We start from the raw sequence: 14,365 nt of genomic DNA on the forward strand, positions 1-14,365 counted from the left end.
CAGCACTCTAACATGTTGCACCACCCCAAAAAAACTGATCTTGAAAGCAGGGAGCATTTCAAAAGCCAATTATGATGCAGCATAGGAGCTCAAGTAAAGTTTTTTGAAAAAAACTGAACAGGCACTGTTGGTTGTACAAGCTTTTCATTTCAGGAGAAATAGGAAAGAAACATGCTATGAAGATATGACCTTCACACAGTATTACGTAAGCAGCTTCCCGCAGACAACACGGACACCATACTAAACCAACCAGCAACTTGGGAGCTGAGCACTTCTTGCGCACTCACAGCTCTCAGCTTAATTCTCCCCATGTGTAAAATGCCAGCACCTGGCCTCATTTCCTCACAGGGATGTTGGGGAGTTTAATTAGGTAATTGCCATAAAGCTTTTGGCAGGAATGACAAACATCATTACAAGAGCAGGTGCAGAATGCTCAAGCATATCCATAGTATTCAGGCAGTACTGCCAGAGGCCAGGCCAAGGCACTCCACAGCATCGTCCCACTGGTTTTAGAAGGTTTTTCTGAGTCCCTCAAGGCTGCCTGCCGCTTCTCTTGTTTACTCTCAGGAGAGTCTCCAGCCACCCAATTGCAAATGCTTCCCAGGTCTAGCTGGACCACATTAGCATAGGGTTTGTATATGGGACAAAGCTCCAATATTTAAGGCCTATTCATCAAACAATTTCCATCATGTATGTCAGAGAAACCTTTCAGGCCCTTGCCTGTGGGACCTTTCAGGGAGGGTAGCAAAGCATAGCTTTCTCTTTATCCAATGTCCCTCCTTGCCCAATAGCAGCAGAATACTTGAATGTACACTTTTGGTAAAAGCTGTAATACAGGATCTGCACCTCATTATATCTCAGAGGGCTCAGAGTAGTTCCCATAAATCTGTATGACTACATAACACTATCTAAACAGGAAATATTAGAGTTATGTGGACAAAGGGTCAAAGGGCTTGGCAATTCAGAGGGAGGAAAAAAATTGCTAAGGAAGGACACCAAAACAGCAAAGTGCTTTTTCAGTTGTGAAGTCCTAAAGAACTCGAAAGTTACAAGTGTTTTCAGAGTAGAAAACTATGGCAAACCATGGCACGAAAAGGTTCTGAGAGGTAGTCAAGATAGTTTGTAGGAGAAGTCTTGTGGTCTCTTAAAGACTAACAAAAATACTGATCAATTTGTTTGCAACATGTTAACAGATTCCTCTTCCGTTGTAAATGAACCAAGACTCTACAGCAAGGGTTGGGAACCTGTAACCCTCCATTTGTTGTTGAACTCCAGCCGCCATCATCACTGATCATTGTCCATGCTGGCAAGAGTAGGAGTCCAACAATATCAAGAGGGTCACAGGTTCCTTGTTTGTACTTTAGGGTGACAATGCATTCAATACCCTGGCCATGTTTGCACAGTCAGATCCTGATTTAATAAACTTGGATATTCATGGACTGCATGCACCTGTATACAGCCCCATTGCTGCTGCTTGCATTCTTCCGCATGCACAAGCAGTGAAACAAATCAGAAAGCCAGAGTTAGCATAGCTTCCTGTCATGTGCAAACTGGAAACTATTGCTAATGGCTTCCAAGCATTGGCATGGAACATTTGGCAAGCCAACTTTAACCCAGGATTGAAAGCTGTCTTTCAAACCCTAGCCAGTTTGGAAGCTGCTAACCAAAGTTTCCAGGAAGCTATGGTTGACTGCAGCTTTCTGGTTTGCTTGACCCACTTCCACAAAGGGAGGTGTGATGTGGTAGCCCAGTAGTTGTGTGTAGCTGCACACAGTTTGTGCCTATCTAGTTTCTCAAGCAAGGATTTGACTGGGGGGCTGCGGGAAGTGTGTTACAATTTGCTACACACACCAGAGTCCAGCGTAAAGACATTAAGTGCGGAAGATAAAAGTTATGGGAAATGATAGACCAATCTGCAATGATCAATAAAAGCTTAAGGCAGAACAACTAGGCTCTCTCACTTATGGGGCAGAACACAATTCTAGACAACATGCTGAGCATCTCAAAAATGCCTCCCACTTTATATAGTAAAAATTTCTAGGTTTTATGCTGGTATCACCTGACGGGCAGTAAAACTGAGACTGCAATCCTATTGTCATAGACTGGTTGGATGCAGAGGAATGGTAGTAGGAATCCCCTGGGGAACCACCAACGGAAGAAGGCTCAGAGGCCAGGGAGTGGTGGTGGGACAACTATTAATAGTCGCAGGGAGAAGAGGGAACAGACCAAGAAGAAGAAGAAGAAGCTGAAGGGGTAACAGGGCTTAGTTAGCTGGGAGAGTTTGTGGCAGACAGAAATCAGAGGCAAAAGTTGAACCGAGGAAAGAGGGAGACAAGAGGCAGAGATGAGTCAGACTGGTGAAGAGTGGAGAATCACTGGTGTCTCTTGCTGCGACATCCCTGGTGACCACTGGTTTAGAGGCAAGAGATGCCTATAACTTTACAGCAATGAAAACTCTCACAGTTAGTAGTCAGTATCTTTTCCTGTACAGCTGCCCTGGATGTACACAAATAAGCAACCGTATTTGCACACTAAAGGTGGCAAAGCACTTCAGTCATCATTATTTGCATCTTGTCTTCTACTTGAAAACTTCCCTAAGTAGTAAAATTCACTTCCTTCATTTTACAAGACTGCTGTTTTGTACTGAGAAGAGGGGAAGTTGTAATTTTGGAAAGTACCGAAATCGGTAACACCAGAAGGGAAGCATTGGGCTGGATCTGGCCCGCGGGCTGTAGCTTGCTGACCCCTGCCCTAAAGACTACTGCCATAGGCTCAAGACTACCCCCATAGGCTTAATGGTTAAGAATACGTAGCCAGTTTGATGGTGTGATGCTTAAAACTGACAAACTATAGTATAAAATGAACCAGCGAGCCTGGCATGTTATCTAAATGGATCCTTGCAGACTGCATCCAGATTCTCATGTGTCAGCTTAATAAGCTAAGATGTGTGTAAGCCTCTCACCCTATGCCACCCCTTCCCTTATTTGTGGGCTGCAATAAGCTGGGAAGTCTTCAGTTAAGCATAGCAATTAATTAACCACAGCTTCCCATTATGTCTGCACCAGGGAACTATGGTTAACAGGTTCAGAAATAGATAGGACATTAAACAGTTTGAAGTTGATTAAGATCCTAGCTTGTTCCAAACCTTGTAACCCTAGTTTTGTGATTGTGGTGCGAAACTATGGTTAACTGAAAATGTCTGGAATTACCTGCAGCACAATGGGAAGGGAAGGGTGCATGCACACAGACACCAGCTTAAGAAGCCAATATATGTTCATCCAAACCTAGCCATGGTGTTCTTCCCAGACTATCATTTGAAATGTTATATGATTTCCGTAACAAACCAGGAGCCAGGGATAACCATATCAACCTAGGAGTAGTCACAGGTCAGGCAGTAACATTTGCTCATTCGTATTGTAGAAAATACAGGAGCTAGGTCTCTCATTTGATATAAGACTTTTATCTCTTGCTGGTTACATCATGCCTCTTATTGGTTAGTCAGCAGATACCTGGGCCAGACTCTATGCCAGTTTTAAACAACCTCATTTTAGATGGATTGCACAGCTCATAAAACTATCATGAGTTAGAGGTGAGGATGCAAGTTTATTTATTGCTTAGATTAAATGTGACACACTCTATTGAGGAACTACATGTTGCTTACTGACAGATGAACAGATGAATTTAATCCTGATAGGTGAATTCAGAACACTTTCTGTAAATGCAAAGACCCACCACAAATATTTAAGCTGGAAAAACCTGGCCAAACCAAAATGCATTGTATTATGGACCCTGTACATTATAATTATGTAGTAGTTGAATAACTCCAAACATCCTCAGAGCACTCAGTCAATTGCCAGCCTTGGGATATAGGTCAGTGATACTTGTTTTATATTAAATAAATATATGCAGAAAAAGATGGGTGGATGTGCTGAAAGAGCTAGCACTCAAACTTCTGTAATGGACTAGTTAGCAAGAGCCACGATGGTCCAGAAAAAAATATTGTTTAACTGATCTGGGAGACCTGGGTTCAAATTCTGCCTGACCCACGTAGAAGTGCCTTCTACAGTCCACTTTCAACTCTCAGTTCAACAGGCACAAAATGGGGCAGTGATTTTCTGCAGTGTTTGCAGAGAAGTCTTTAAAGTGATATAATAAATGGTGCATCCAAGAAAGGCTAAAGGAGTAAGACAGGGATGCATTGGTAGAGCTTTAGGTGGTCCGCAGTAGATCCTGCCAGGGTTTTGAACTTCCAGCTGCTTAACGATAACTATCACAAAGTAAACTTTTTCCACTTAAATTAGGAGGTTGAAATTTTATTTTATTTAATTTTTAGAAGCAAACCAGAAGTGGGCTATTTTTTTTGAAAGGATAGTGAACTCAGTTCAGTTCTGGTACAAAAAATGAAATTCCTAGGCTCAGAAAGCACTCAGAATTTCCCTGCTCGTTATTTTTTTAACGTGTGTCTTTTGTACCTGGCTAGTAAATCTTGGGGTTCTAATAAAACACACACACACACACATCTTGGATACATCTTGGTGGGACTGGTCAGAGGGGAATGGGACAAGGGCAGGGAACTGGAGGAATCCGTGGGATTGGCCCAGAGGGTTGGGGAATGCCAGTCTGGACCCAGTGGAGTGGCCTGGCAGACTGTCAAAAGAAAATCCCACCTCCGTGCCACTGGACACCCCAAGGGACACCCTGAAATTATTTCCCCTGCCATCCTCATACTTGGGTACATGCATAATGTAGTACGAACTGCGTAAAGGCAATTTGATTTGCCTGCGCCCATATTCTTGACCTTTCACTCACTGTTAACTTAGGAATAAGCTGTGTTAGATGCAAAAGTGCATCCAAATATGCAGAGGATGCAAGTTGATGTGTTCAAACATCAGGAAATATCCATTCCGCCCACCCACATTTGAACAGGAGGATGTCAAAATATTGAAAATCTTGAGCCATAGCAACAACCAAAGCAAAGAACAGGATGTTGTAGTAATGCTTTTGTGGAAGGATAGTTTGTGTTAACTTTTGATAATGGCAGAAAGCACATTGTTTAAAAACACACTGAGGCGGGGGAGAGAATAGGAATTTTGAAATGCATGGGGCTCTCTCTTGCTTCCTCAACGCATGCAATGTCATAATTTGAGAGGTTTCACAGTTCAAAGACAGAGACCATGCCCTGCATGCAGAAGTCACAGGTTCAATTCAAGACACCTCCAGTCAGAGCAGATGTAGATATTATTATTATTATTATTATTATTATTATTATTATTATTATTATTTAAAAACAAAACAAAACACTCCATACCTTGGCATATAAGATCTCTCATCAGTATTGACAGCACCTGCTAGAGGTCTTCCCAATCTCCCTCCAAGGGACTAAAAAAGAAAAGAAAACTGCAATTAATTACTTTTAACCAATTTAAAAACAGAATAAGCAAGACCAATTCTTATTTTACAGGGTTTGTCTGCCAAGCCTTACTCAACAGACTTTAAAGACACTTCTCTCTTCTCCCCATTCAATGAAGTAATGCTTCCCAGTGCACATGATTTCAGAGAGATGAATTCATCTATTAACAAGTCAGGCTATCTGGAACATTTCAAGTGAATGTAAATTTTGGAATCTCGCATTTGTGTGACCTTATAAAACCCAGCAAACAAAAGTTTACAAAAGTCTGAAGTAATACAAACTGAATCGACAAGATTCAAAAGGGCAATACCACTATATAATTTTGTGACAAAATGCCTCTGTGTGCCCTGAACATGAACTACGATCATCAGAATATTTGCCGGCTCAACATTCTCCAGCCTATAAAATTGTGGTACCCAACGCCCAAGTCTAGTTTTCTCCTCACAAACACACCACACTTCCTAAGTTCATGAAGCAAAATAATGGCATAGTTAGCTTAAACAATTTAATGGCTAACCATAGGAGCCTCCCACTGTACATTCTTACATTATATTATGCTAACTGCTGAACAACCCAGCATTGTCTAAAAACTGCCGTGCTAAACTGAATGGCTAGTACTAGAAAAGAGAACTTTTGCATGAGCAATTTGATGAATTTTCTATGAATTCCCTAAGCATTTTTGAAGCATTTGTACTTTTACAAGACCCACAAGAGCTATAGAAAATATTATGACACTCAATCACTAGTTTGCTCCCCCCCTCCCCTAGAAAAACTAGCTATTAACACACACAACCTAAAGAAAAAGCCAATAGAGGACTCATAAAAAAACAAAACTTCCTGAGGCTCTACAACAGCTCAATGCAACTTCTCATTAAAGCAAAGCTACAGTACAAGCTTGCAGTCACATGCCTTTACATGGAATACCCTGCTTACACAAACGTAGTTATTTCTGTTGAGGGGACATAAGGTACCAAGCAGTACCTTTTATACATATTCCCTTGTGATGCTTGGAATTACAGCAGTGTGGTTCATGCAGTACCGTCCCACAGGTTCAATAATACTTAAATAGCTTCACTAATGTTTAAAAGTCTTTTTGGAGCAAAAGGGACACAGCTGTGTCATTTATTGCGACGTTCTTTTTTCTTGGTCTAGCCTTTGCTTCCAGCTTTCTTCAACAGTTATCTCAGTTGCAAAATATATCTTTATTGTAGTCTGTGCATTATAAGTGAAGTCTTGCGAGAAAGATTTCTCTCAAGACAATTGGCTAATTATTTGCTTGCTTCTAAAACAATCTCCCGTTTTAAAAGCAACGGATCGTATTCTCCTGCGCAGAGACAAAGAGGTAACTAGTGTTTTAGCATTCTTTCTTAGTCCACGAGATCACTGAAGCGCTTATGAGCTAAAATTAGTAGGTTTTACACACAGCCTGAAAGCCAGCACAGAATGTCTCCATTGAGAGATGACAGCCCATTAGAGGAACTGTGAAGGGCCTGGCTTCAGGCCCAAGGGAGTCTTTCAGGGACAAGGTTGGGGAAGAGAGAGATCATCCCAAGTGGGCTTTTGTCTCAGGCAGCCACAGGCCAGCTGGCTTTGTCTTGGGCAAAACAGGAAGGACTACAGACCACTCACCAGAACGTGTTCTATTGAAAATACAACAATTCCTTCTCTGGGCAATTTCTGTAGTTGAATGTGGCACTTCCAAAAGCAGGCCAGGCCCTAAAGGTTACCTGAATATATAAGCACAAAGACCATGTCCCTGTTCTATAGGGATCTGCTCAGTGTTAGCTGTGAAACACTTAACAGTGTGTGGGGTGCCATACAAATATGGCATGGCCACAGAACAAGAGAAGGTGACAAGAGATGAAACAGACGGTGTTTGGATAATCAGTCATATGGAGTATTACAGTAAGCATGGGGGCAGGTTTGATTATCACTCCCTGTCCTGTTTTCCATGTCTCTCTCTCTGCGATTACTTGTGAGAAGAAGGAAGGGCTTTGTCACCTTTGGTAAAGCATAACAGCCTTGCCTCAAAATTTGCTGACTTCACCTTGCTAGCAATTCCAGTGTGCAGGTCAGCCTGGTGCCATTCATTCTGCTCAGATAAGCAGCAAATGTTTGTCACTAGCAAAAATGTAAGGCACAGAATAATTGCATTTCACAGTGCCAATGGGCTCCTCGGTTACCTAAGGATACAGTCTAGAAGAGCTCCTTTGGGGAAGGGGGAAGGAGAAGCAGCAGCTATGCTTTGTACTGCATTTTGCAACAAATTCCATCAAGCTTGTTTGACTCTAAGGGAGTCCATCCTACACACACACACACACACACACACACACACACACACCATCAGAAACCAAGTTACTCTTGTGCAGAGACTACTATGTACGCAGAAGAAAGGGGAATCGGTACTTAGCAATAAGACACACTATCTCACCACATCCAACAAATCAGTGTACTTAAAAAGGATCCTTCTTTGGTATGTTTTCTATTTTTGAAATAGAATTAAATTCCATGTATACAAGACATGGCCAAGAGCTACACATAAGCATCATTCCATGTACTCAGGCTGTAAGCCAGTGGACTAAAATATGCACGTTCCACAGAAAGAAACAGCTTGGGAACAGCGGTGCCTTGACTGTAAAAATCCTGGGTAGACCAAGGTTTGCCACTACATTAAACATAAGCTAAAACTATTATGTACTATTACAACTATAATGCACACCAAGGTCATTAGTAGAGAAACCCCCATTTGAAGGTCTAATAATGTCAACTAGACAGCCAGTGTGGTTCAAGTGTCAGACTAAGACCTGGAAGACCAAGATTCAAATCCTCATTTATCCACAAAGCTGAATGGGTGACTTTGGGCCAGGCTCCATCCCTCAGCCCAACCTATTTCAGAGGGCTGTAGTTAGGAGAAAATACTGGAGAAAGTGGGGGAATTTGTATGCCATGAATTCTTTGGAGGAAAGGTGATATACAAAATGAAGTAGAAAAACAGACTACAGTGGTATCTTGGTTTACAAACTTAATACGTTCCAAAAGTCCATTCTTAAACCAAAGCGTTCTTAAACCAAGGCGTGCTTTCCCATAGCAGCAGGGGACTATGGAACACACTCAACAGGAAGCGGAAAATGTTCTTATTCCAAGGCAAAGTTCACAAACCAAAACACCTACTTCCCGGTTTGCAGCGTTCTTAATCCAAGTTGTTCATAAACTAAGCTGTTCTTAAACCAAGGTACCACTGTAATGGTATTGAAAAGTCTCTTTTTCTTTCAGGAATCTTGACATATTTATTTCAAGGCTTTCCTTGGGTTTGCTATTTTGGTTGTTTATAAAGTGTGAGAGAAAGGCAGCTCAGATTCCTGCAAAATTTGAAAAGGGTGATTCAGGTCCTCGAAGCCATAGTAAGTCAGGTAGAAGAGACGATATATGAAAATATATGAAAACATTTTGCTTACATTTTACCTGCTCTATGTAGCTCTCAAAATTTGGTAGGAAATATTTTGAACCTCTTTACAAAGTGTGGGAGCTGATGGATAAACAGCTCTACAAAACTTTTGAAGGCTGCAAGGCCTAGTGTCCCCTCTCTCTTACAGTACTGGATGCAATAAAAAGTACATTTATATTAAAATTAAGTGTTTGGGGGTTTAGCAAAGTGATTTTAGGCAGCAAAACAATAGGGCAAATAAGCTTGCAAAAAAGATAACAAAAAGGAAAAAAAAATTCAGTTTCTACCAGTGTTTTCCTCAGCAGTTCAGAGAACATAGCATAGTCCTGTCGAATTAACAATTAAAACTCTTTTACACAGCACAGCCTTACTGTGCACTGAAGTCTCAAGGGACAATCCAAACTGTCTAATGCAGGGATGGGGGGGGGGCTGTGGGGCTCCAGTTATTGCTGGACTCCTGCTACCTCCTGCCAGGATGGTCAGGGATGATGAGAGCTGTGGTCCAACAACACGTGGAAATTCACAAGTTCTCCATACCTGGTTTATCAGATGGCAGGCCTAGTGCTTTGAAGGCCAAACTAGAAGTTATGGCACCAGTTCAATGTGTCTAAAACATGGAGCCATCCCAGCAATATAGAAAAAGTGGGCCTGGCGGTCCAATTTTAACAGCAAAAGGTGTGAGACTAGCTGATGAGTGTAGAATCCTCCTTGCTAGCAACCAACTTCACCAATGTCACCCCAGCACCCCAAACACCGAAAAGCAATGTTTCCTTAGCTGAACTCATGTACTGAAGCTACCTTAGCTGGGTGAAAACATTTGGGGAGGGATAAGATGAATTGCGGGGAGGTAAGCAGGCGTGCAGGAAGGATTGGGGAGTAAAACCAGAAGTTCCGTATTTGTCTATGCGGTTCACATTTGAAAACACTGGCCTGCTGCCATTATGTCCAGTTTTGCCTTAAGTGTCAAAGTAGCTTGGCATTTGCCATAAAATGCACTAATAATAATAATAATAATAATAATAATAATAATAATTTGTTATTTCTACCCAACCCATCTGGCTGGGTCCCCCCCAGCCATTAACAAGACTATTTAATTGTTGAGCTGTTTAAAGAGATCATTTTACTGCATATTTTAATCATGGATGTCTATATTTTAATGTTTCGATGGAATTGTTTTGTTGTGCATTATAATAATTGGTTTTTATGTTTATTCATCACTCAGACGCCATCTTGCCATTAAGCAGTATTTTTCATTAAGTTAATTAATTAATATTTTCACACCAACGCTAATTTGGTAAAATATTTCAGGCATTCCTATCAAGGTAAAAATGTCCGGATTTCACTCTACCACCACATCTCATGAGCTAGTGAAGACTTCCAAAGCACCAATTCACAGATAACCCTTCAAGCGGGATTCTAAACGTTTCACTGCCAGTGTGAAGTTATTCAATCCATTTGCTTAAAAGATCTGCAGGTGTTATTTTCCTTTCACTATCATTTTCTGGCAATTTTACCAAGTTCAGAATAACAAAAATAAATTTAGATTATGGGGTAAGTGTTATTACTGTCTTACAGGGCAACATCTCCCTGCGAATTCTATTCCAAAATAAAAGTATAGTGCATCAGCTTTCTCCTTTAAGACACATGCGAGTGACAAAGGGAAGAAGAATCAGGCCCCCACATGTATTTTAAAGAGGGAAACGGCAACTATTCTCTCTTCCCACGCATCATTGCAAGATTAAAGCCTAAATGGATTGCCGGCTCCTCCTCTGCTATTCAGTTATTCTGGGCCCAAAGAGGAGGATGCATCCGTTCTCTGCCTCTTTTAATATGTACGTTCACCCCTGCAGTCAGACAGCTCTCTTTTTTTACAATCATCTGCCCTTCTAGAGTAGAATCATCATGTTTTCCCTTCTATCAGATGTTGCACTTATTTAAGCCTCCCCTAGTTTCCAAAGTGCTTGCTCCTTTAATATGCTGTGGTTCTGCTTTAGCACGATTCAAAGACCAAGTTTGCAATGATGGAGATAGATAGAGAGATATCACAAGGTTAGTTTACATAAAGGACTATACATATACACTTTACTGGGCAAGTGTAGCTATGCTTTACATTTACATTTTAGCTCTATTTGCTTCTTTTCCTAGTGAAGGTAGAAAATCCCAAGCAGCAGAGCAAAAAACACATTTAAAGCCCACCACAGCGGAGAGCAAAGTGCTGAAGTCCACCCTACTACACCACTACAGGAATATCCATCATGAACCACAGGTGTCATGCAACAATGGGAAAAAATAAGAATGAACAGAGACAAGTTACTGTCCATTCCGGCAGAAAGTTGCTCCCACCTTAGGGAGAGGAGAGAGTGAAGAGATAGACATGACAGCCCAATTAACACTGCCTGCAATGTGTGCAATGGTGCACAGATGGGGATAAAAGGTAATTCTCACCTTATTACTTCTGAGGAGCAAAGTGCTTCTTTAAGAAGATAGAATACAATAGAATTTGTTTTGTATTTTATCTCTTGACAAGGGGTGGGATTAGACATTACAAAAGACACGAGACTGTTATGAAACAGAGCAAAATCATCTAGCCCCAGCCTCTATTGACGTTGCAAATTGATAAGATACAGTTTTATGTTGTGTGCTTTGGAGTTGCTCTGAAGTTCAAACTTGCTGGGCTCACATTTCACAAACAGCAATTGATTTGAGATCTGGTGTCCTAATGTTGCTAAGTATGTATATGCCTAAGAAAGAATGCAAAAGCAGTCATGATAGTACTTTATTTATATTTTGGGGTGGGGAGGGGGGTAGATCTACAATTCCTACCATTGAAAAAGGTTATTTAGGGCGTTGGAAATAGCCCAAATGGACAAACAGATGAAATGGTCCAATTACACAAACGATTTCTCCCCTTCCCCCCCAAAAGCAACTTTTGGTTAAGTATTTGAATTATTATTTTGATTTGGAATACTTAGACATTTATGCATTTGAACATTTGTGGCTGAGAGGGGTTCAAAGCAATTTGTTTAGCACTCTGTCCACAAATTCCCACAGCCTCTCTCTCTCTCCATATATGACTGCACTCTGAATGTCCCTTTCCTTGGTCCATTTCAAGGGGTGCCATTTATAGAGGCAGGGGGGAAAGTGCAGAGGTGTCAGTTCATCATTTTGCTCAAAAGACATTACAGGGGCCACATATGGAGGGCAAGTACCGTATTTTTTGCTCCATAAGACTCACTTTTTCCCTCCTAAAAATTAAGGGGAAATGTGTGTGCGTCTTATGGAGCGAATGCACACTCTGCAGCTATCCCAGAAGCCAGGACAGCAAGAGGGATTGCTGCTTTCGCTGCGCAGCGATCCCTCTTGCTCTTCTGGCTTCTGGGATTCAGAATATTTTTTTTCCTGTTTTCCTCCTCCAAAAACTAGGTGAGTCTTGTGGTCTGGTGTGTCTTATAGAGCGAAAAATATGGTATATTTTGTGTATCTCTAATTTCACCCTAGATGTGCATACTGAGTAAATGCATTTGCTGTGCAAGATACTGTCAGTTCATAAAATTAACACTTAACAGAGGGATTAGCAATATGCCACAATAATACAGCCATACAAGTAAAGGCCAAAAGCTACTTCTTAGTAAAGTTTACTGTTATTACTATTATTATTTCACTCAGAATTTGCCAGGAACAGGACCTAGCTAAAAGGCTATTCTGACTTCACCCAGTGATAGCTGCTAGAGAAAGGTATTTACCAATGACAGATTTCTTACCTGCAACTAGTGATCTTCAAGTAGTCACCAGCACACAGTTCTGAGTGTGCAAAAGCCCAGATCCCATTGGCGTCACTGTACAGAGACTATGGAGGACTTTCCAATTGTCCAACTCTGTTTAAAACCTGTACGCATTTGGCTGCATAAAAGTTCCATCCTTCTAATTTGTCTTGCAAATGTACAATCAGTATCTTACTCAGATGAGAAACAATGCAGTTCTCATTAATTCTACTCAAAGCTAGTCTACTGAATTCAATGCAAGTGATTCCCAGGCAAAAATGAATTAAGTGTATTTTTAAAAACAAATAAATAGATAAATAAATAAGGCAGCTAGAACCTGTACAGAAAGGCTGTTTCTGATCAGATGGGTCTGCAACGTCTGACAAACAGCTCTGCCAGTGATAATGGTAAATGCCAGGATTTTCATTTGTTAATTAATTCTTGCAGCTCATGCTGAGCTGTGGCTGGCAGAGTTACTGTTTGGGGAAACATGCACAATTAAAAAGAACAGGTTGGTAGATTTTCATAAACTCTTTGTTGGCAATGAAATCAATTTTGCACCATTTATTTCATTTTGTGTTTCAAGTGTTTAGATCAAGTAGGTTCAGGGATCAAAAAGCCATGCATGGCAGATTCAAGTGCTTTATTGGGTGGCTGTTGTTTCCAGCTTCCTGGGGGACAGTATGAAGCATAATGAATCTGCTCCTTTCTACTCAAATAGCAAAAAAAGCGTGACAGAATAGCTGCATTCACACGTTATGGTAAGCCACAGTTAATGGTTTACTATAAATGTGCAGATGGCTCCTAATGCACTCCTCCCCAGCTTGAACATGAGCAACAAACCATGATCCCTGGCTTTGCATCATGTCCGAACTGAATATTGTTGATTGTACTGAAGTGATCTTTTTCTTAACTATTAACTATGCCAAAAATGATGTAATTTATTAAAGAAAAACTTATGGAGAAAGCTATTTTTGGCTTTTGATCCTGCAATAGTAGCTCCACTCTCTTCTGCCTCATCCACATCCTTTCCCTAAAAATGTGCTTTAGTGTTTTAGAACCAAAGGAAACTATATGCTAAAAATTAAGTAAAAAACCATCTATATGAAAATCACACACACACACACACATACACACACATATCACATGGAACCTCAGTAGCAACTATCCCTAGAGTGAAACTTGTCCAGTGTCACTTAGATTTCAGCAAGAATATAACTCAGGACTTGCTATTTATAAAACATACACACACACACACACACACAGCAGAAAATGTGAGGAATCAACTCTTAATGGACAAGAGACTACACCATGTTCCATTCATAGGGAGAGCTAACAGAAGAGAAAAGGCAACTACTGAAACTCTTCGTTCCAAAGGCATCTGCTACTCATTCCCCAACAAACAACAAATTGCATGGCTGTTGAAACTATATTGAAATTACCAATGAATCACCCCCATTTCAAAGCGACTTGTGATTTTTAGCAAAAACAATGCAAACGTGGCAAAGCTAAGAGAGACCACAGCATTATCTGGCCTTCCAACATTCCAGGTGGCCTTGGTGGTTAGAAATGTCTATTTCCAACCAGGGCTGGTTTGCCAGCTACAGCCCCTTTTGGAAAGAGATGACTTAGCCATGGTACTCCATGCTCCGGTAACTTCCAGATTAGATTATTGCAATGTGCTCTACATGGGGCTGCCCTTGAAGACAACTCAGAAACTTCAACTGGTACAAAATGCAGCAGCCACAT

General features: G+C 41.0%; 1 protein-coding gene across 4 annotated transcripts in view; it reads right to left on the bottom strand.

The window, feature by feature from the left end:
* The window catches only part of RAP1A (RAP1A, member of RAS oncogene family), an 88,103-nt gene that overhangs the window by 30,625 nt on the left and 43,113 nt on the right, over positions 1–14,365 (bottom strand). For all 4 annotated transcript variants that reach the window (XM_083444623.1, XM_083444625.1, XM_083444626.1 and 1 more), the window contains exon 2: positions 5,309–5,379. The gene's annotated coding sequence lies outside the window, so the exon portion shown is untranslated. The remainder of the gene's footprint in view (positions 1–5,308; positions 5,380–14,365) is intronic.

This window comes from Podarcis tiliguerta (assembly GCF_965153285.1).
Source record: "Podarcis tiliguerta genome assembly, chromosome: 6".
Lineage (NCBI taxonomy): Eukaryota > Metazoa > Chordata > Lepidosauria > Squamata > Lacertidae > Podarcis > Podarcis tiliguerta.